The sequence below is a fragment of the Hibiscus syriacus genome, unplaced genomic scaffold (genome assembly GCF_006381635.1).
Source record: "Hibiscus syriacus cultivar Baekdansim isolate YM2019G1 unplaced genomic scaffold, ASM638163v2 tig00110267_pilon, whole genome shotgun sequence".
Lineage (NCBI taxonomy): Eukaryota > Viridiplantae > Streptophyta > Magnoliopsida > Malvales > Malvaceae > Hibiscus > Hibiscus syriacus.
The window spans coordinates 217,253-241,736 of record NW_024062655.1 but is presented as its reverse complement, the minus strand read 5'-3'; the positions used below and the strand labels follow the sequence as shown (position 1 = coordinate 241,736).

Here is a 24,484-nt window from a genome sequence, read left to right as displayed (position 1 = left end):
ATAGAATGAAGATAACAATGGCGTTCTAAACGATACGGGTGTAAGTTACCTACGATACTCTAACTCCTCATTTTACCTTTAAGTACTTGTATTTGACATCCATATTCAATACATATCGCAACATAAGTACAAGGAAATGACTCTCCAGGACCTTCTAAGTAAGGTAAGTTAGGGTACCAGATCATACATTCTTAAAGATTGTTGACATTTGCAGAATCTACACATCAATCTGTCTAAAATCTCACAATATTTGCACAGAAGTTTTTGCTTACAGTTTACTCATTCCTTAAACTAAAACAATTCCGGAGCACTAAGCGATCATTGAACTTAATACGTTAAGCAAACAAGAAATCATCCACAGTCTCGGTTCTGTATGAACGAGAAATAAGGTATGCATGCGCTGCAGCTTCTATCATTACAAAGTGAATTCAGAAAAGAAGTATAGCATAAACAAAAGCCTATTCTCATAACAATCTGTCAAAGATATGTGAGTCCATTACATTAATATAAATCCAAATATTTACAATACCTTAAAGGAGAAATTCCGGATCTCCTGCAGAATCAAAATGCCAAAACCAAATATGGCATTCTGATTTTACATTCCAATACTATTGTCAACATCCAGTTGAACACACAACTAACGATCATCAGCTCTCTGCTAATGAACGTTGCATACCAAGCACATAAACTATTACATACAACATCTACATGAACAAATTAAACCAATAAAGATGATGTCTAAATGCGATACCGAAGATGAAAATGAAGTTCTAAATATCTTACCACCCTGTAGCAATGGAAGCTTTAAGGGCAACAATCCGGGCAACGAATCAAGCCATTTTCATTGCATTCCAAGCATCTTTTAATCGACTCTTCATCTTCATCGAACACTTTTCGACTCCCACTACAGTTCCAACAAGGCACAAACCTGGCATCCCCACAACCCCGACAAGTCCACCCAGGTTGTCTCTTTGGAAACCCATCGAGAATCTTAGCCAATTCCCCAACTTCAAACATGCTTTTGATCACATCGGCACCACCAATATACTTTCCCTTTATGAAAACCTGAGGCAAACTCACAGTCTTCTGTTTCAAAACGCTCTGTAACTCTTTCTTGTAATCCGAATCCATGGAAATATCTCTCTCATCAACCCAAACTCCAAACCCTCTAAATATCATCTAACAGCATAACAATCCTCGTAAGTCCTTCGAATCCCTCGTAACTAGTCAAATAACAACGATTCGATCTTCGGTTCCAGGTAATCTTATGAACGAGTTGTTAAAGCTCGAAGAAAACGAAGACGAATACGCATCGATTTCGAGGGTCTTAAACCTACCTTAGGACTTGCTAAGTTCGACGAAGACTTGGCGGATTCGAACAAATTGCAAAGCTTTTTAACTTTACCTTTGACGGAATCGAATGAATTGTAGAACTTCGAGACGGAAGCCGCCCGATTAAGAGACGATGGATTGTTAAGAAGAAGATGAACTTTGGGGGTTTTCGGTTCATCTGCCGGCGCGTGCATCGTAAACGAGCGGTTCAAGAACAACGGCCCAGATGACGATTTCTCCTTGTTGTTTTCCATTTCTGCCATCGACCCGGATCAGAAATAAAAAAAAACTCAGAATTAACAAATAAAAAGAATTAAAGAAATTTTTTCAAGAATATAGGGATTTGATGGGAGTTTTAATCTGGGTTGTTCTTATTTTTTATGTTTGATGAACTAAAAAAGAGGAGAGCATTCCGATCAGTTGAAACTTGAAGGAAATGAAGGCTTCTATTTTCTCTTCGATCTTATTGTTTTTTGGACAAAGATAACTGAAGACAGCAGAAGCTTTTGCTCTTTTGTAGGTAGCATTAGAGCCAGAATTTCTACACTTCTCAAATCAAAATATTTATTTAATATTATTTTTAATAGATAATGTGATATTTGTGGTAAATGAATTATTATTATTTTTAAAATTTAAAATTTGAGAATTATAATATTAGGAGTATGAATGATTATTGAAAAATTATTTTTAATAGATACAACATTAAGTAATATTTCTTAAAGGAAAATATTAATTATTTCTTAATTGAATGAAAATATCTTTAATACATATTTTTTTTTAAAAAGCATAAAAATAGAAACTTGAAAAAAATATACTATGAAGTTTAAAGTTCCTAAAAAATAATATAATTTTAATATAAAAGCAAGAAAAGAATACTAATAATAAGATTTTTTTTAAAAAGCGTTTTTACATTAGTTTAATTAATTTTGTTTTTTTATATATAAACTGAATAATAAATGCACAAATAACCACTAAACTGTGTTGAAATAATTTTTTAATCATTAAAATTTTAAAAGTTATAAAATGATCATTAAATTTATCAAACTATTGCAAAATAGTTGTTACACATTATAAATAATGATAAATTTTGATAAATTGAAAGATTTTTAAAATAATTCATAAATTTTAATGATCATTTTGTAACTATTTAAAAGATTTCAAGATTAATTTTGTAACCTTTAAAATTTTAGTGACTCAAATGACTCTTTAAACATACTTTAATAATTATTTGTGTATTTTATCCTAAAATAAAATATAGGAGCAGAAAACTTGCATTTTGTGTGAAGGTTAGGAAATGAGGCGGAACTGTCTCTTTTGAAAGACGCGGTTTTTAGCTTTGAATTTTTTGAGTGTGACGTACTGCCTGTTTATATTATTTCTTTATTATTCAAAAACTCACGTGTACAGCACGTGCTATTAAAAAAAATACTATATCAGATATACTATTTTTAATTTTTTAATCCCTCGTAATAATAGTGTCTTACTTTGGTAACAATATAAGTATTTACAGTTTGTACCCAAAGAAATATAATTATTTACAGTGTGCTCTCTTAGTTTCCATCCCATTGTTTTTCTTCTTTAATTAATTTATTGATATGTTTTTTACATTTTACTATGTGCTTGGAAATTACTACCTACAATCAAATAAATTTGGAATTAAAATAAAAAATAATTAGACACATATATTTTACGAACGCATGTGCTCGAGCACAGATCTTTTAGGAAGAACAATATTTTCTTTTATTACGGAGGTCATTCAATGGGTTCTATTGCGCTAATTATTTGAATATTTATTATGTTCAATTACAATTATTATTAGAGAAACATTATGTCCCTAAACTACGATCTACATTTTACATTGATCCATAAATTTTAAAATATCCTATATCAAACCTTAAATTATGTTTTCGTTCTAAATCAATCTTTAAACTTTAACACATTCTATATTAATCCTCAAGCTATTAGTATCATAATCCTTATGTTAACGTGACATTAGTGGCAGATCCATAAATAGTTTTTTGGGTGGGCACACATATATTAATAACACAAAATTTTACAATCAATAAAATGAATAAATAGTCGAAGAAAATTTAAATTTCAAGATGGGCATGTGTATGACTTGGGCTAAGGTTGCATACGTGACATTAACTCTAGTTGTTTTTGAATGCGTTAAGAATTGAACTCGTTACCATCCAAAAAAATAATTTATTTTTGAATGTCTTGAGAATTGAACTCATGACATTTTGAAATAAATTTAATTTGTTTTTATATGGTATGAGAATTTTTTAGGTCATGGGTTCAATTCTCAATACATTCAAAAACAATTTAATTTGTTATCCGGTAAGGTTTATATCATGTTAACGGAAGGATCAAAATGAGATGATATTAATTGTTCAAGGGTTTATATAGAATATTTTAAAGTTTGGGGACCAATTTAGATTGGGTTCATAGTTTGGGGATTGATATAGAATGTTTTAAAGTTCAGTGACCAACTTAAAACAAGGGTCATAATTTGGGGACATTCTTTACTTATCTCTTATTATTGTAATTGGATAACTCTTGACCCTTTACTAATTAAAATGAGTTTTGGCTTAAATTACCTAAAATTAATCCAATTTGCTTAAAGGATAAGTAAAGGAGTAATTTCCATCTTGTTTAATATGCTTTCCATATTTGCAACTTTTCCATTCCCTTCAATTTAATTTTGCTCGAGTTGTTCACCGTTTTTGCTTCACCAATAAAAGTTATTAATTTATGATTAATTAAGTTTTAAATTATTAGTAACCATAATATTTATAATTGGATAAAATTAACTCAAATTCAAAATTTTCATTTAATTTATTTAAATGTTCATTAAAAATCAACTCAAATTAGTAAAAATAAAATCAATAATACAAACTATTATAGTTTTAAATCAAAACAACTCAAAAGGCTATTCCTATATTTATTTGATTTTAAATTTCAAGCAAAAAATAATTGAAATATATTTTTTTAGAAAAAGAAAAAGAAACTATTCCAAAGTTTCATAAAAAAAAGTGAATTGTGACGTCCCACCCAATTACACCTCTAACGGTATAAAAACTGTGGCCAATTTGGTTCAAGATTTGAATGAACCTTAATTTTTAGGGTAAATTACATATTTAGTGCTTAAATTATTATTTTTGATTCGTTATAGTATTTAAACTTTTAATTTTTTTCAAAAATATACCTAACATTTAGTTTTTGTTTATTTTAGTATCCAAGTTAAAAACTTAGGGAAACTGTTACAACTTGGCACTTTTTATGGGTAAATTACATCATTCATTACTCAACTATCTTCTCCCTTCTATTTTGGTCATTGAAGTTTAATTTTTTTAATTTAATTACTTAACTTTCAAATTACTCCTAATTTAATCATTATAACTTTCAAACTTATTTTTTATTTTAATTATATATTAATAAAATATTAATAAATATCATACCATAGAATATTAAATTAGAGTTACTAAAACATGAGCAATTTGAAAGTTGAGTAGTTAAATTGAAATTTTTTAAACTTTAATGATAAAAATTGAGGTGAGAAGATAGTTATATGATGAATGATGTGATTTACCCATAAAAGTGACACATGAAAAAGTTCCATTAAGCTTTGAACGGTGGGGGTACTAAAATAAAACAAAAACTAAGCGTTAAGCATAATTCTGAAGAAAAAAATTAGAAGTTTAAGTACTAAAGTATACCAAAACTGATAATTTATGTACTAAATACGTAGTTTACTCTAATTATATATATATATATATATATAATATTTTACATTTTGTTTTATCATTATTTAACTAATTTAAAGGTTGTAATTTAGATTATAGTGTGGGTTAGGAAGTCAAAACCTTTGAAGTTTTAAATGTTTTAAATTTTATTATTTATATATATGGACGATTTTTCAATTATAAAAAGGTTGACAACATAAATATCATGTATTTTGATGAGATTTGATTTTGTTATATCAAGGTTGTTTAGAAAATTTTATATAGATTGAAGAATAAAGAAGATGAAGACAAAAACAAACGTCAATTTGATAATGGTTATTGACCAAATAATGGGAGAAATCGAAAACTACAACGACAACGATGACGATAGAAAAATAGAATTGCGGATATTTTAAGAAACAAATAAAATCTTGAAGATAAAATAAAACGAGTAGACTTATTAAATTCAAAGCACCATATCCAATATTAACGTTATTAAATTCAAGAGACATAGTAGATTATGAAAGTAAAGTATATGAACACGTCGAATATTTAGAAAGTAGATAAATCGAATTCATTAAGCAATTTTAGTAATAAAAAGGAATATTGCTATTCTTAGGAATCGTATCTTCAGTCAGTGGCATTTGCAGGGTATGTGTCTATTGTCTATTGATCGAGAAAAATCTGAATATATATTATTTTATAATCATTTTAAACTTGTGAAAAAATAAAGACCCCATATCGGTAAAATGGGTCAAAGTATAAGGGCATGGTGCCATTACCCCTAAGAAGTTTATAATCAATGTTTCCGTTTTAATGAATCATTGTTAAAGTCAAGGAAGTGGATAGGAGCTAGTGAGCGGATTAAAGTTTTTTTTTTTTTACATAATTTAATATTCAATTGATTTAGGTACAAGCTATGGTCATTACTTCAACTTTATATCAACGCTCCATCTTCTATTACTTGTGGGTTTGATCTTTACTTTATTTAATTATATTTTAATTTATGGTTGGTTTACTTTATTTAATAAAATCTTTAATTTTTATGAGACAAGTAACATAATCTGAACTAATTGATTTAAGTTATGTTTAATTAGATCAATTGTTCCCATCATCAATTAGTTATTGAATAAAATTGGGTAAAGTACATAATAGTCCTTGAACTTTTAGAGTATTTGCATTTTGGTCACTCAACTTTTAAAACTTACAATATAGCCATCGAATTTTTAGTTCGTTTTCAGCAAGGTCTATAACGTTACCTTCCGTTAGTTTTATCTAACATGGTACGTTGCCTCCCATTAACACTCATCTTCTTAATCTTCTTATCGGTGTGGTACCGAAAATGATGTCAAAGGGAACACTCGTTCTTATGCTGATGGTGAATCTATGTCATCAAGAGGTGAGAGTCTTGCAAAGCTTAATGTCCAAGGGGCTAACAGTGTCGCCCCTGTGAACAAGAAAGAAAAAATTTTAGTTCCAAATCAAGTAAGTACGTAAGAAATGGCTTATAAAATGTTCTTTGGCCTCTTTTTGATTATAATTATAGCCCTCACTTCTTTGTTGTGGACTGAAGTTGAGGATGAAAGCTTTTATATTGTTCCAACTTAGATTCACTCTAAGAACGGTGTTCGGAAGAATGTCGGAAAACAAGTCATTTTGATGTCCCTTAATTTTTGTTCTTATGAAATCTGGTTAGTTCAAGATCATTGTCATTAACAATGGTTGTTGTCATGCTCAATGAATAAAGGAAAACAACAAAACTCATATCTATAGTTCCAAGCCGTGAGGAACCAAGCAAAAACCCAACAAAATACTAAGAAAAAAAATATGGGTTTCAAGAAAAAAATAGCATTATTTTGGAGGGAATCGAAAATCAAGTAAAAATTTAGTCAAACAAGCATAAAAAGCAAATGAAAAATTAAAATTATTTACATGCAATATAAAGCATGAAACAATAACCGACACAAAAATTGTAAAAAATTAAGAGAAAAAACAAAAAGATTTTGTTAAGATGAAGAAGAGAGTAAGCGTGTCACGTCAGATAAAACTAACCGAAGATAACATCAAGGATCTTACTGAAAATGAACTAAAAGTTCGGTAACTGTATTATAAGTTTTAAAAGTTGGGTAACCAAAATGCAAGCACCCTAAAAGTTTGGAACTATTTATGTACTTTGCCCATTAAAAATTAAGAATGATTGATTTGAGTTTTAAGGTTTTTTTTTTTTTTTTTTGAATTTGAAGTGAGGATGAGGATGAGGCCATATATACTCTTTTACACGTATACGAGGTAGACCATGAAGGTCTCTAAGCATGATGAGAACTAGAGCATCAGGGGGTCGATCCAAAATCAAGAGGGGACTATCGGTTGCAGCATATGAAGTCGACAGCTTCGTTTGCCTCGCGCTTTATTAAAGAAAGGTCAACACTCCATGCTCTGTTAATAAGGTGGGCAATGGAACGAACTAGAGAGTAATAACTGGCTGGAGAGGCCGTTGAGAGTAGATTATAGACATCTGTATTGTCTATTTGAACCACCACACTTTCGTAGCCATTTGACTAAGCTAGCTTTAAGCCTTTGAAAACACCGCAGAGCTCAGATTGGATGATTGAGGTTGCACCTAGATTTTTGGAGAAAGCCAAAAAGAAATTACCCTCGCGGTCTCGCAATAAGCCACCCGCTGAAAGATTTTCCGAAGACCAAACCGCACCATCAGTGTTGAGACAAACCTCGCCGAAGCTAGGCGGAAGCCATTGGACCAAGTCAATGTCTGGAGATTTGTTTTGGACAGCAAAATTAGATGAACCCGCATAATTGTTAGCCCAAGTAGTGCTATTATGGAGGATAGAGGCGGAATCAAGGGTAACAACCTAAAAAAGATGAGAATTTTGCCACTTCCACGTCTGCCAAAGAATTGAAGCAAATAAAATATTCCACTAGTTTATGTGATAAAATTAACATGATTGTTCACTACTTTATTTTTGCCACTTCCACGTCTGCCAAGCAATCAAGTTAATTGCATCAAATAAGAAGGAATGCTCAAAAGAACAGATTTCACGAGAGCGATTGGACCAGCGAAGGATAAAGTCCGAGCAGACTAGCCATCGAGTCAATATTCTCGGCATGTCCAAAATATTGTGGTTGATATTTTTAGAGAAGAAGATCTTGGATTTAATTCTTATTGACAGTTTATCCAGAATAGAGACCAAAGGTGGATAGGATTGAGTCAATATTCTCAGCATTTTCCAGGTCAGCTTTAGCACAAAGAATCAAATCGTCGACGAAGAATAAATGAAAAATAGGCAAACCATTTCTGGCAAGCTTTATAGCCGACCAATGCCCCATGAAAACATATTGAGAGATTGTCTGACTTAGTCTTTCAATAGTGAGATTGAAGAGGTATGGGGACAAGGGGTCACCTTGATGAATACCTTTTGGGGGTTGAAAAGTACGGCTGAGAGTTCCATTCAATTGAACCTGCATGGTGGGAGTAGTGATACAGTGAAGAATCAAATCTGATTAAATTGGGTGGGAAACCAGTATCAACAAGAGAATCTTCAATAAAAATTCATCGCAAACGGTCAAAAGCTTTTTGGAGGTCAATTTTAACTGCCATCCAACCTGTCATGCCTTTTTTCATTTGCATGGAATGCAATATCTCTTGGTTAATGATAGTGTTTTCTGATATACTACGGCTTTTCAAAAAACTAGTTTGCTGAAGACCATTCAAATTAGGAAGAATATACTGAAGACGTCGGATAATAATTTTGGTTACCAGTTTGTAAAGCACATAACAGAGACTGATAGGCCTGAAATTAGTGAAGGATTCAGGATGGCCAATTTTTGGGATGAGAACAAGGACGATATTGTTGATGACGGGATCTAAATTAGCACCATGAAAGATAAGAGTAAATCAAAGAGCAAACCGAGGGGGCAACCGTTTTCCGAACATCTGATAAAAATGAGCATGAATAGCGTCAGATCTCGGAGCTTTGAGGGGGGGCATGGTAGACAGAGCATCCTTTATTTCATCATCCGAAAGCTAAGCAGATAGGAAAGAATGATCGGAGTCCTAGATAGCTGGGAAGAGACCAGAAAAAGGATAGGAATCGGAGATGCTAGAACTATCAGTAAACAGATTCTCGAAGTAATCTGCAGCAGCATCGCGAAGAACATTAACATTATCGCACCATGTGTCTCCATCAACTTTCAACAAACTGATAGAATTACTCCTTCAATTACATATGGCTTCGGAATGGAAATAACTTGTGTTTCTATCGCCAAATCTAATCCAATCAGTACGAGATTTTTGCTTCCAAATTTGTTCTTCTTGGTCAAGAATGGTCTTGAGTTCGTGAAGAAGTTTAGATTCAAGTTTTGCATACTGCGGGTCCCTCTTTGGTCAAGTGAATGTTGAACCCCTATAAGACGAGCAATTATATTTTTTTATTCTTTCCAATGATACCAAAGACATCGCGATTCCAAGATTCGGTCGTTTCACTTAACTTTTTGAGAGAAACCAGAAATGGGAGAGAAGAATCCTAATTATCTTTAACCGTGCGCTAAAAATCCGAGTGTAAGGACCAACCTGAAAGGTAGCGAAAATTCCGATGATGGGAGGGTTGAGACATACCAATAAGGGAGAGCATAATAGGTCTATGGTGCAATAACCACAGTAACAAGTAAAGCCTGGACCTTGATACCCATGATCATGAAGACTGCAATCAAAAACCATATTTTGAAACCCCAAGTCAGGAATGGAGGAACTAGAGCAGCCCTTGCGATCATTTGGAGAAAGAATAGCATTAAAATTGCCCATAATGATCCAAGGGTCAAAATAGTATCTGCCAACGAATTCAACAAAGGCCAAACAGTGGAACGAATGTTTTGAAAAGGACTAGCATACACGAAGATGGCTAGGATAGAATTGTTGTTGTCAATAGAAATTTTGTAGTGAATAAATTGGAAGTGACATGATAAGATCTCAATACTGACATGGTCAAACCAACAGAGCTAGATACCGCCATAGAATCCAATAGCTTCAACCCTGTGAGTATTCAAGAAACCTAGAGCACCAATAACCGCATATGATCGAGTTATACTAATCTGAATTTCTAATAAAACACAGATATCAGGGCGATGATCCCGAATATATTATCGGGTTACACAGAAGAAGCAATTATTCCCACAACCTTGGGTGTTTTCCAAACGAAGATCTTAAAATCCATAAAGAGGTGGACAAAAGAAGAAGATAATTCGACCATCGCCCCATGGCCATCTGCAGTAGAATCGACTGAATCCAGGGTGTTACCATCACTTGGTTCCTGAGGAATAGCCTCGGGGGGAGTGACAACACTTTCATCAACACTTACGTGGGTGTTGTTCGTAGAATGTTGAGCAAGCACGCTGACATTGATGATAAATTTTTGAGCTAGAGGGGCTTTAGAGTTTAAACTCGGACCCGAGATTGGAGCCGAGGCTATAGAGAGCTCAATAGCTTAATGTTTTAGAGGGTTCAATGGGGCTCAATAGTTGAATGAGATGATTGCAATGATATATTTTATTTACTGGTCTTATTGAATAAAGACATTATCATTCTTATTTTCAGTTATACTTTTGTGTCTCAAATAAACTTAAAGATGATAAAGTCCATATAATAATATGATTATTATTAAAGATCCTTAGTCAAATATTATTATGGGTATGGACAATAATAATACGTTCAAGGCTAACATAGAATTGATTGATGACAACGAGATGTCAAAATCGATACATGAGTATATTGTTAAAGAACAACATATTGGATGACCCACTATGAGCATATGTCTTGGATTATTATGTGACAGACACAACATCGCTTATAGTGATAACTATATGTATGATCCTCAGACTTGAGATCATTACTATCTCAACATATATTGTTGTATGTTTTGATACAGTTAAACATGCTCTGTAACTGGTTGCACTATAAAGTCTGACATTGAACATATCACGATATATGTAGTGGGGAGTAAATGATCAAGATAGGATTTGTCATTCCTACTTAATAGGAATTATATCACAAGTCACTTGATCGAGTGAAACTAGAAATGCATGGCTATGCTCGAATAAGTTGATGTGAAATATCACAAGTTGTTCATCTATTATAGTCTACGCTAAATATCAAGAAATATTAGATTGGTAATACAAGTGTGACTATTCTAAGACTTGTGCCTAATCTAGATAAGAAGGACAAAATGATATAATACATAAAAGAGTTAGTCACACAGATGTTATGTCGAATCATGACTTCTTGTAACTTATATAACAATGATATATATATATTGCTAGATGTCACTCATTATTTGTAATATTAGAATGGTTCTAATAATTACTACTAATGTTATAAGAACTTACAGAGTCACACCCCAAAGTTGAAATGAGCAAATATTAAACAAGTTATAATTGTACAATTTTATTGTACATGAATTAAGTATGTAATTGAAGTTAATATATATATATATATATATGTAATTCAATTATTCCGAATTTAATAAAAATATTAAAAGAATATAATTATGATTATAATTCCTTTTAATATAAATAAATTCAGAATAATAAAATTCTAAATAATTTGGAGTAAAAACCCAAAGGGTTAGGGTAAGTATGATCTAACAGTCACTTTAATATTTTTATACGAAAAATTCTCAAAAAATAATTTTTGAGAAGAAAAAGATATTTGCTTTCAATCGGGTTAACTGAGTAGTAGTTAAGACGATCTCGTAGAGGCTTACGATTCAAATTGTTTCTGACTACACTACCGAATTGTTATTTTTTTTCCAAGAACCCAAGGTAAATCACGCATCCTTCCTCCCGAATTCGAATTTCGTACATGGATCATTGGTGAGATCGTCAGATAATTTTTTCGATGTGCTATGGGGTGTATCGACGATCCCAACACTTCGGGTCATCTCTAAGACCTTTGGACATGATGTTTTCATATGATATTCAAAAAATAAAAAAGTGATTTCCAACGTTTCTCATTTAATAAAAATAAAAAAATGAACAAATATGAAGAAAAAAAATTCTCATACGTGATAATGAATGGTAATTGTGACTTTTACAGGTCGAACATATATAGGATTGGGATAATTCAAGCAAGAACATTTTTCAGATGCCGGTGAATAAACCAATTGATAGAAAGACAATGGGATATATAAAAAGAGGATCGAATGAAGGACTTAAGATTTAGGGCAAATATCAAAGCCGGATAAATTTTATGTCTTTGGTATTTGTCCCATTCTACGATAATGGGTAAAGATGATAGTTGCATACGCTCATTTTGTCCGATATATATCTCGAAATTTATTTCAATTTTAATTTATAACTAGTATTATTTATATTTTATCGATTATTTTTATTAACTAAAATTTTCGTTAATTATGATTATTATATAGATTTGTTCTTATTCATATTTAATGCACATATATATATATATATATAATTAATTATTCTTAGTAAATACACCCGCTAGGGGTAATCAATTTTAAGCTTATTATAAAAATATTGCAAGTTTTTGTTAGGCTTTATATATATTATAAATATTAAATATAACAAATGCTTAAGTAAAAATATATTAACTTGACTAATTCATATGTTAACAGATCATACAAGGTGAACTCATGTAATTACAGATTGACCCAGCCCAATTACACCAGAACTACCAGCCCAAATGGAGTAATTCAACAATAACCCATTTCCAAAAGACTAAATAGTTCTAATTCATTTGGAGAAACCCAATCGAGAAGGCCCGAGTGCTTTTAGGGGTTATGTCTTCTCTCCTATGTCGCATCATAGCCACAGTTAGATAAGTGGGCATCAAAGATCTAGGTTGGCCCAACCTTGGGTTTGTGAAACCCTTCAGTCCCCACCATCTCTCCAGAAGCTTCCAAGGGAGTTGTTCACAACTGGCACGCGTGAATTCACGCGCTCATCGTCTGGTCCTCTCACCTAACGTTGTTAACTAATTATTAGATTTTTGAAGAAAAAAAATTGTTAACCAATTTACTTTTAGGATGATATTAGTTAGTCAAAATAATTAACATTAATTTTGTTATATGGATTTTGTGTGAAAATTTTCAAAGAAATTGAGGGATTTATTTAGAATTTTGGAAGGCTTAATGATACTTTTTCAAATAGAGGGTTTAATTGAAAATATTCAAAACCATAAGGTATTTTTACAATTTATAAAAAAATAGGGGTACTATTAAATTTTCAAAAATATGGGTGTTAATAATTTTATTTTAATTTTAAATATAATTAAAATTTCCAAACTTTTTAGATTCTTAATGAGATTTTTTTTAAAAAAAGGAGTATAATTAAAAAAATCAAAAACTACAAGACATTATGATTATTTATAAAAAAATTGAGGGGTGTTATAATTTTTTTAAGAGAATTAATAAATATAATTTTAAAAAAAAATTACACATCTCTAGGAAGAGAATAATAATTCTACAATAAGTGATATTAAAATAAGGGTAAAGTATGTAAATAGTCTGTGAACTTTTAGGGCATTTGCATTTTGGTCCTCAATTTTTGAAACTTGTAATACAATCATCAAACTTTTAGTTCATTTTCATTTTGGTCCCTACCATTACCTCCCGTTAGTTTTTGCTGACGTGACACTTAACCCCGTTAACTTTTCTGTTAAAAATATTTTGATGTTTCGATATAACAAATTAAGTTAAATGAATTTTAAGATTTTACAAAAGGTTTTCTAAAGTATATTCGATATAATTATTCGAATATCAAAATATTACTCCAAGTCTTTCAAAGTTAATTTTAATCCTTACTAAAGTGTAAAAAACATGTTAAACAAATTTACAAAGTATTTTGAGCCTTAATCGAGTCAAAAATCATTTCTTAATTAAAATCAAACCAAAATGGACATATTGCCCAGAGGGAACCGATTCCCCCCTGAATGGTTTGGCTCCGAGAAATAACAGAATGCTCGGAGGGAACCAATTCCCCCCCAAGGGGGTACCGATTCCCCCTGTTCAACGGTCGAAATATTTGAATTTTACACTAAGGGAATCGATTCCCTATGAGGGGGTACCGATTCCCTATGAGGGGGTACCGATTCCCCCCACGCTCCAAGCAGTTTTATTAATTGTTTTCACACTTAAACGGCTCCATTGATTCCACTAATCATCCCCAACGTTCAGAATCAATTGAAGGAGTATTTAAACAAGCTTAGAAGCCATTGATCAATAACAAGAAACAACAATCAACAAGAATCAATAGAGAATCAAAGAGAAAGCATTTTCAAGCCTATTTCATTCAATATTCATTTTTGCTTTCAAGAACACTTATTATGCTCAATTGTATTATTCATGAGTGTTCTTTCTTTGTTCTAGAATTGTGCAAACATCTTGCCTTGTGAGGATTTTCTTGTAATTTTGCAAAATTTGTATTGTTCTCTTTGGGAGAGAGTGTTCTCAAGAATTTTTGATATAATTATTGAGTGATTTGTAAGGTTACTCTTTGTCCTCAAAAGAAAGACAAATTAGTGAATTTGTGGAAAATCCTTAGTGTGGATAGCTAAGGTAGTGGACGTAGACTTTGGTTGAGAAAGTCGAACCACTCTAAATCGATGTGCAAATATTTTTAATTTTCTACAAAAGCTTCCACCGAAATTTTTATTGCCAATTCACCCCCTCTTGGCCTATTCCATCGATCGATTAACTCAACATCTTCTGACGTTGTAACTTATTCTTCCTCGTCTTCTACTTTTTCTTCTTTTTTCTTCATTTTTATTCTTCTTCAAAGTAATCATCTTCAGCTTCAAACTCAATTCCAAAATCGACCCAACATGCAGGAGGGATGGGAGATGGCAATTACCAAGCTGCAAAGACGTCGAGGTTAAGTTTGAAGCACATCGAAGGTGAGATCGTTGAACGAGGTTGAAGGTGATAACTTCTTATTCTTCCACATTTGGCTTTTTTATTGTGATAATTACCTGAGTATTTGATTTATCTCTCATGAAAAGGTGTTTTAGGCAGTGCAATTTCTTTAGTAGTTTAATAAATTTGTTATTCTTATGGATGATTAAATTGGGTAATTGAATTGAATTTTCCTTGCAATTCCTTTTGGCGAACTGCCTTCATTGTTTAATATGGGTATTATAGATGACTTTCATTGAAAGTTTTAGGCTTTATTCTGCAAAATTTTTAACTAATAGCTTAATACCTGTTTTTCAAATAAAAAATTGTTAGCTTCTTATATTTAGTAAAGGAGTTTGATATCTCTGAATAATTTTAGCCATTTTTCTTTGAGTACCTGACCTAATAGCAAGGCAGTGAAACTGACATGTTTTTCATGATCTATTGCACTTATTGTATTTTGATCTTCTTGGTCATTTGGTAATTTTGTGGTTGAAGTAGTTGTTTTCAAAGTTTTTGGGTTCCAAGGAGGTAGTTTGGCGAGCTTATCAATGGCGAATTTGGCTTTTTTTTTATAAGCCAATCTATAGCTTTACTAGGGCGATCGTAACCAAGTCAGTCTTGGACATCGTAGAACTGGATGGGGGTGTGTGCCGAGAGACGAACACGATGATCTCGAGGACCTTTAGTGGTGCAAACTTTGTTGTGGCGGTCTTTCCTTGTAGTTGATTGAACAATTCGACCTCTTTCAACCTCAACGATTTCGCCCCCGCCGTGCTTCAAACCCAACCTCGACGTCTCTGCAGCTTGGTAATTTCTATCTCCCATCCCTCCTGCATGTTTGGTCGATTTTGGACTCGGGTATGAAGTTGAAGATGATTGCTTTGAAGAATAATAAGAAGAATGAAGAAGAAAGAAAAAGCAAAAGAGGATGCAGAGGAAGCTGCCACGTCAGAAAAGTTAACGGGGTTAAGTGCCACATCAACAAAAACTAACGGGAGGTAACGGTAGGGATCAAAATGAAAATAAACTAAAAGTTTGATGATTGTATTGTAAGTTTCAAAAGTTGGGTGATCAAAATGCAAGCACCCTAAAAGTTCATGGACTATTTATATTCTTTACCCTTAAAGTAATCCTTTGATTATCTAATTTTTCTCCAAATGTCTTAATGAGTGAATAGATAAGGTGAACACACATGACACTAGAACGTCACATGTATAAATGAGGAAGAATATTACACTTTAAAGAAAACGAAAGACACTAATTTTTTATAGAGAAAGAAAATTATAGAATGTATAAACGATAACACTATATATTCTATTAAAAATATTTTTTTCGAAAGGGTAATGAAAAGTTTATGGCCTTCATAATTCGCATATGTTAGAATCCATACATAAAAGAATTCACGTCAATAATTTTTGTTTAGCATACGATGAAATTAATTTTAATATTGGTTGTCGACCACCAATGATTATTAGTTATTTTATATTTTTTATATCATATATTTTTTAAGTTTTTAATTTTGAATAATAATTTGTATTTATGATATGTTTTTCTGCTTTTGTGGCACACGTGTTCTCTACTCTTGTGGAGTGTTTTTCTCTGCTCTTGTGGTATGATCCTTACGGTTTTTGATACGTTTTTCACATACAGTTGTGGTCGTTTTGGTACTCTTACAAAAACCATCACGACATTTATTTTCTGATTGATTTGTCGGTAGTCACGCGTAGTCAGATCCTCTCATTGATAAAATGTTGTTTGTCGATGTAATCAGAATTGTGTAGTGAAGCAGCCAACCAAATTGTTTGATTCGCTCACCACTCTTTTATCACTTTATAAAACGTGTCATTCGATAGTGACAATGAGTTTTATTCAATAGAGACGATGAGTTTTTTTAAAGACTATTGATTTTTTATATTAATTGTCATTGTCAATGAAGATTTTTTTTATTTGTATCTTTAAATTTAATATTTTATTTTTGTATAAATATTTTAATAACTATTGTCTTTAATTTTTTACTATATTTTAATATGTTATAATTTTAATTATTTCTATTATTAATAAAATTCAGTTTCATGGTTAAAAAAATTTCACATCAATATTTCAATGGGAGCAGTTGATATGTCAACTTTTTGGAATAGCCAATAAAGGGAAACCAAATCAAATCAAAATAGAGGGACTAAATCATAAATAGGAGGACTGTAGATGGACCCAAAACATAGAATAGATTGATCTAATTTTTAATCGAATGATTGAAAAATCTACAGAACGAATCTTTAATGGAATGGATGAGCAAGTGGGTCAGAGTGTGACAGATGGCAGCTTTCTGTTCACTTACGTTCATGGCAGACGTGCAACCAATTAATACCCAAAATCCCACTCTGAAAAACTCCACGTCGTTTTCGAAAATACAATAACACTGCTCCAAGCTGTGGCTTGCAGTTTCCTTCATTTCAGCAATGGCGGCCATGAATCTGGTTGTTTCAGCGGGGGTTCATTACTCCTGCTCAAAGGCCGGTAATCGGTTTTCAATCTCGAAACCCAAGGGTTACAAGTTGGGAACTCGAGCTGCTTTGGTAGAAGCAGGGCCAAGAGTCGATGGTAGTGGTACGCCGGTGGCTCTGCAAGTATTGGGAGGGGACCGGGCGGCGTAATTGCAGGCGGAGGCCAAGGCAATGGCGCGCGCAGTCAATGCCTCTGTTTACAGCCCCGAACTTCTTGCCAACAAATATGGGTCACGACCTATCCAGGTTAGGCCCAAACAAAAATGGGAAGAAAATCATCATCGTCCATTCATTTCGATTCGAATAACAGTTAAATGTATTCGGTTCTACAAAATTTAAATCGAATTTTATTTTTAAAGTTGGTTTTTAGATAACTCGGAACCGCAACTCAGATTAAGGTTTTGTATGCAGTAGAGGAATATAGATATATAAAACCGAATTGAAATGAACTGTTATGACTATGATAAATTCGTTTTGAATTGAATGAAACGTAGGTGGAATTCACGTTTGTCAATGTTGATGAAATTGCCATAGTTTTTTTTAATATATATATATATATATATATGTAAATCAGATTATATGATTTTCACAACCGCAAAATTGTTTTCAATGAATAGAATTTGATTGTGTATTGGTGCTTTGCTAATGTTTATGAAATTGGCATGGTTATATAGGTTGTAAATAGGACATTGGAAATCTTGGTAGCCTTGGGCTCTTTTGGTACGAAGCTGTTGTTGGATCAAAGGGATGGCACACTGGATCGAAACAAGAGAAAACGAGCCATTGAATTGAGGAGCATTTTCACCCGATTAGGCCCGACATTCGTAAAACTGGGTCAGGGTTTATCCACTCGACCTGATCTCTGCCCACCCGAGTATCTCGAGGAGCTGGCTGAGCTGCAGGTAATGGTACATATGTATATTTGAATCGAGTCCAATCAAAGTCAACCAAGTAAAATACTGTCCCACTCCTTTAAATAGTTCCTCGGGCTGATTTTACTAACCCTTATATGTTCCTAGGATGCATTGCCTACATTTCCTGATGCCGATGCATTCTCATGCATTGAAAGGGAATTGGGAATGCCGATTGAATCCATATTTTCTTCGATATCTGCTTCTCCAATTGCTGCTGCCAGTTTAGGCCAAGTCTACAAAGTGGACTTGATTTTTACCTTATTAGAAGCTTGGGATTTTTCATCAATAAATATGTTGATATCATCACGACCGATGTTGTCGCCCTTATCGATGAATTTGCCCGTAGAGTTTACGAAGAGCTCAACTATGTCCAGGTTAGTTTCTTTACTATATTCCCATGGACTACACGTGTCTATGTACCATTATTGTGCCATGAGATGTTAATTTTAGCAGGTTGCTTGCAGGAGGGACAAAATGCAAAGAAATTCAAGACGTTATATGCTGACAAAGAGGATATCCTTGTCCCAGATATCTACTGGAATTACACGAGTGGTAAAGTATTAACGATGGAGTGGGTTAATGGAGTGAAACTAAACCAACAAGCCGCCATTGAAAGCCAAGGTTTAAAGGTTATAGATTTAGTAACCACAGGCATCCAATGCAGCCTCAGACAACTCCTAGAACACGGCTACTTTCATGCCGATCCTCATCCCGGTAATCTCTTGGCGACACCCGAAGGGAAGCTAGCATTTTTGGATTTTGGGATGATGAGTGAGACACCAGAGGATGCAAGGTCAGCCATAATCGGTCATGTTGTTCATATGGTTAATCGGTACTATGAAGCAATGGCTCGTGATTACTATGCTCTGGACATTTTGGAAACTGATATAGATGTTTCTCCCATTGTGCCAGCTCTAAGAGACTTCTTTGATGATGCTCTGAACTACACTGTGAGCGAGCTCAACTTCAAAACACTTGTTGATGGCCTGGGAAATGTTTTATACCAATACCCATTTAATGGTGAGATGATATATCTTTTTCCATTTACTTTCGAGCCCTGAGTTTGGTTCGTATGTTTCTTGAATTTGGGTGTGATACATGTACTTATTAATTTCTTATGGAAAAAACTTTCTTTTATGTCTAATGGTTTGGTTCTCGATGTTGTTGCAGTACCTGCCTATTATGCTCTGATATTGAGGTCACTGACAGTGCTAGAAGGGTTAGCCCTTTATGCTGATCCTAATTTTAAAGTGTTGGCTGCCTCATATCCATATTTTGCTAAAAGGCTTCTCACTGATCCAAATCCATATCTCAGAGATGCTCTTGTAGAGTTGCTTTTCAAGGATGGCAGGTTCAGGCGTGTATTTCCTAACCTTATTACTTATACACCCTCTACTCCTCTCTGAGTTTCAGTCCATGAAATTTAGTTACTCGTAATGTACATATTTGGATACGAGTGCCGGATACGAGCATGCGTCTGACACGGATATGTTCGATTTCTGTTTGTAACAGGTGGAATAGACTAGAAGACCTTCTTATAGAGGGAAGGAAGGACCGAGATTTCTCAGCAAAAGATGCATTGCAACCTGTTTTGAAGCTATTACTGGGGCCAGACGGTGAAGAACTTCGGACCTTAACGATTAAAGAGGCCGTTCGTGTCACTGAAGCCGTTATTTTAGGCTCGGTGGCTGACACATACAACTCTGCCCCGTCTTTTGTGCGAACTCTGATGATCAATGGCAATGGCAACGGAGCGCTTGCAATGAGCAGTGCTGATTTGGAAGCCATGATGGATCTTAGGAATCAGGCTTTTAGAATCTGGGCGCTTCTAACTTCCTCTGAAAATTTCGATCCAGCACTTTTGCAGCCTATTTTACAGGTTAGTCCTTATCTGTGGCATAGTTTGTTTATTCTTCATTGTTCTTGAACTATTCTGGTTTGATACTTATATCCGACACATATTCGAATATGCTACATAAATATATGTATGACAGTCTAAAAACCTTTGAAGGCGGCTGACAAGTGTAATAAAACATATGTCCAATAAGGATATTTAAAAAAAAAAAAAAACACTATTATATCATTCAATAGAGTTGGCTAATGAAGGGGGTTGTGGAACAGGTTCTTCAACAACCAGAGGGACGGAGTCTAGGGGGCCGAGTAGCTGGTGGGATCACTCAGCGTCTTGCTGCTCGTTTACTGCAGCAGCTTCTTCGACTGTTCCTACTTAAAGTTTATGAGCATTGGAGTTCCAGGTTGAAATCTGCAAGTACTTTTTCCTGTGATTTAACAATACAAATATGAACCTAAAAATATATATTGTAACAAAACTACTACACTTTTTTTTGGAATGTATAGTTTTATCAAATTAACAGGAGCTACTTATTGAAATTTCAGGGTGATACTTATATATATTACAGCATTCAAATAAAACATTTAGCAAAAAAATTAATCCAACAGGCAGTTATGAATCACGCCAAAATGATTGTAGAAACAAACAATATGGTTTGCAAAATCAATGCAACTGCAGCTCCTCCTCACACGAAAGCCAGAAAAAATGCCAACTTGAATCATGAAAGGCTGCAAAATAATCATCTGAGATCGTCTCAATTCTGTATTCGTCTGTGAATTTTCGGGCAGCTAAGATGTGTGTGACTTATTCAGCTACAGATGAATCCATAAACGAGGCTTCCTGGTCATAGTACTTAAATGACACATGCTGCTCATAAGTTTCAAAGCTATTTCCGAACAGTGCCACTCGATTCAATGCATCCACTCCCCAATTTGCCTGTAAAAGATTGTTATATAACTCTGCTTCACAATGCGGCATGAAGAAAAGTGTTGGCTTCTTAGCTTCCCGCCGGCCTTGCTCATTAACAGACAAAATGGAACAGCCAAGGGCTTCTAAAACCCGAGACTCGGTTGCAGATAGAACATGATCAAACACCTCTATATCCCTGATCCAGCTAAACTTTCTTTTAATTAAAAGTGCAAGGCTAAGTTGAAGTCGAGGAGTTTCATGAGATTCAATGCTGCCAATACCATATATTACCATCTGCAGTTTCAACTCAGATCCCATAACTGAGTGGAAATGATTCAAGAATTTTGGACCTTGCATCTGATCCAAGAAAACCATAAAAAATCTTTAGTTTTCAATTTTCTTCATGCATGCTTGTATCTTATGCATAAGTTTTGATTTGTCTCTCAGGATCAACCTCAAGATCGGTTGGAACCCACGGCTGTTGTTGTCCTTTTGCTGTTATTTTCCGGGAATTCCTTTTGTGTTTGCCCTTACATGGTAAAACAACAGTCCACTCTCCAGACTGCGTAGGATTCTCAAGGTTGAGAACTTTTGTAGATGCAGCCATTGGCAAAACAAAGATTTCTTGTTTCCGACAATCCGCTTTCCCCCGAACTAAGTACAACTGCAGTTATGATCTTGAGGAGGAGCGGTAGTGCAGAACACTACATCAACTTAAGCAAAAACTCTTCTTCACAATGGGGGAGAGATAATTGCGCCAACTACCATGATTGTAAAAAAAAAACAGAATCTAATCAGAGGCGAATATAGAATTTAAATGGGAGGAAAACAGCAAAACTATACATACAAGAAATGCACATATTACAAAAGTTAAATTACATTCTATCATTTTCTTTTATTTCTTCCTCCAAACATTTTTTGAAGTATTTGTATGCCGACAGCTTTGCATGCAGTGAAGCACGATAAAGAATGGTGATTGATTATGCTGATAGGAGATGACGCATATATATCCACATGAAAATTTGATTAAATATGTTCGACGATGCTACTAGGAGATGTATATACATGCACATTAAAAATAAGTTAGAGAAGAACAACTCCCTTATCATTGAGAAAATTATTTTCTAGCAAGTTTATTTGTGGGCGTCTCCAAATAGTTAAAATGTTTCAATGCACTAAGCACATTACAGCTTCGTTACTTGGTCTCGGATGAGATTTGGACGAGGTTTGTGTTTAACATGTGCATTTTTAACTTTTTCCCACGATTTTATTGTATTTGGAGGGTTCTTGAAGGATCATCTTCCCATAATTATTTCTTAATATGCATAGATACGAGTGCCCAACGAGGACAATTCAAGAAAATGAAGATTCAGAGCAACATGGCATTGAAACAATATATATATACACACACGCACAAAACAGCCAATATTAGTTCCAAATTAAAGCCACAGATGGCCATCCAAATTCATCTTCTGTAACTGTAAGGATGCATTCGAGAGAGAAACAATACCTCAAGTCAACTCTACTCTTAACGGCGGAAAAGTAAAGAACTTGAAGTCTCACAAGGTAAAAATATGCAGAAACCCTAAAGGTGCGTTTGGTTCACGGAATGTAATATTACCAATGAGAATAAAAGATTACCAGAGAAAATGATGACGGAGAATGTTGTATTTTGTGTTTGATTGGTTTAGCATGAATATAAGATTGCCGTGTTTGGTTAAAGGAATAAAAGATTATTGGAATGTATATTTGACCAAATTATCCTTATTATATATATTTGTTTTTTTAACAAGTTGAAAACTATTTATACATTTTCTTTAAAAAATTTAAAATCATAAAATTTATATAATTTTTTTTACAAAATTAAAAATATAAAATGATTTAATAAAAGCATAAAATTTTATTTTAACCCTTGAACTTCATATAAAATTTTAATTATAGATTTTTTTTGTAAATCTAAAATAATTTAAAGATAAATTTGTAATTTAATTTTCGTAGAATTTTTATTATTCAATGACAGAAAAATGATATTTAAAAAAAAATTAAGGACATTTTAGTCCAAAACGCATGTAATCCAACAATACCTAAAGGAATAGAGGTAATAATATTCCCGGTAATATACCCAAAAAAATCTACTATTAGTAATAAAACATTACCGAAATGACATTCCCGACCAACCAAACGAGAAATATGGATTTCATTCCCATGCTACATTCCCCAAGCCAAACAGCTCCTAATCCTCTAAACGTGACAAACATAAATACCTAAAACACGATACAGAAGAAAACTCCTATTCCCAAATCAACACATTGAAAGGAACAACTAAAGTCAGGTTTATGGGTTCCAGTGTGGTTAACATAAACCACGAATGTATTAAAGACTTGGACATTAAGACTCTTCGAACAATTTAACCTATACCTTAAAATAGACTGCAAAAAGTGGAAACAATGTAAAATGGGGCTCCTAGATAATTTGTGTGTGGAGTACCTGAAAAGCTCCAATGATCGGAATCGGCGTTTCCGACGGCACACCGGTTTCGACGCGATTCAATATTGATACAGATATCTAAATTGTGTCAGATTAAAGCGGAAGAAGAATGTAGGGTTTTTGAGCTTGCAAAGTAATGTGTTTTATACTTTTTATGGGTAAACTACACAGATGGTAACTAATCTTTGAGTACATTTTGTTTTCTCTACTTAATTTTTAAAACTAATATATTGATCACTAATATTATCGATTTATAACAAATTGGCCACTAACATTATTGATTTATAACAAATCAGCCATTAATATTATTGATTTATAACAAATTGACCACTAACATTATCGATTTATAACAAATTGACCACTAACATTGTCGATATATAACAAATTGGTAAATAACATTATCGATTTATAACAAACTGTTAACATGGGTGCCAGAAAGCTGACTTCACCTGTTAACGCTTACTTGACAAGGTTGATTGCCCATTGCACTCCTTTTTGACTGAATACCTCTTCAACTTTAAATAAAGAAAATTCACTCTCTAAAACCTATTTTACCCTTTTTGAATTTCATCATCCCAAAATCTATTCGTCTTTTCTACATAAAATATCTTACAAGCAAAGATGGAAGACTTCAGGGACGTCAATCCGCCATATCAACGTATATGTTCCTTGTCTCTCCCATTGTATAAGCTTCAGCCAATAAAGGTTTTTCCAGTTTTACGGTCGATTTCATCGATTAAAGCTTGTCCAAATATGGGAGAAATAGGGAACACATACTAACTTGGTGTATTGACGTCCATGAAGTATTTTGTCTTCACATATAAAATGTTTTCGCAAAAGA

General features: G+C 33.3%; 3 pseudogenes; 1 reads left to right on the top strand and 2 right to left on the bottom strand.

Annotated features, from left to right (window-relative positions):
- Positions 1-527: 527 nt before the first annotated feature.
- Positions 528-1,862, bottom strand: LOC120115618 (annotated as a pseudogene).
- Positions 1,863-17,410: 15,548 nt separating this feature from the next.
- On the top strand, positions 17,411-20,779 carry LOC120115615 (annotated as a pseudogene).
- Positions 20,674-21,838, bottom strand: LOC120115616 (annotated as a pseudogene).
- Positions 21,839-24,484: the final 2,646 nt, after the last annotated feature.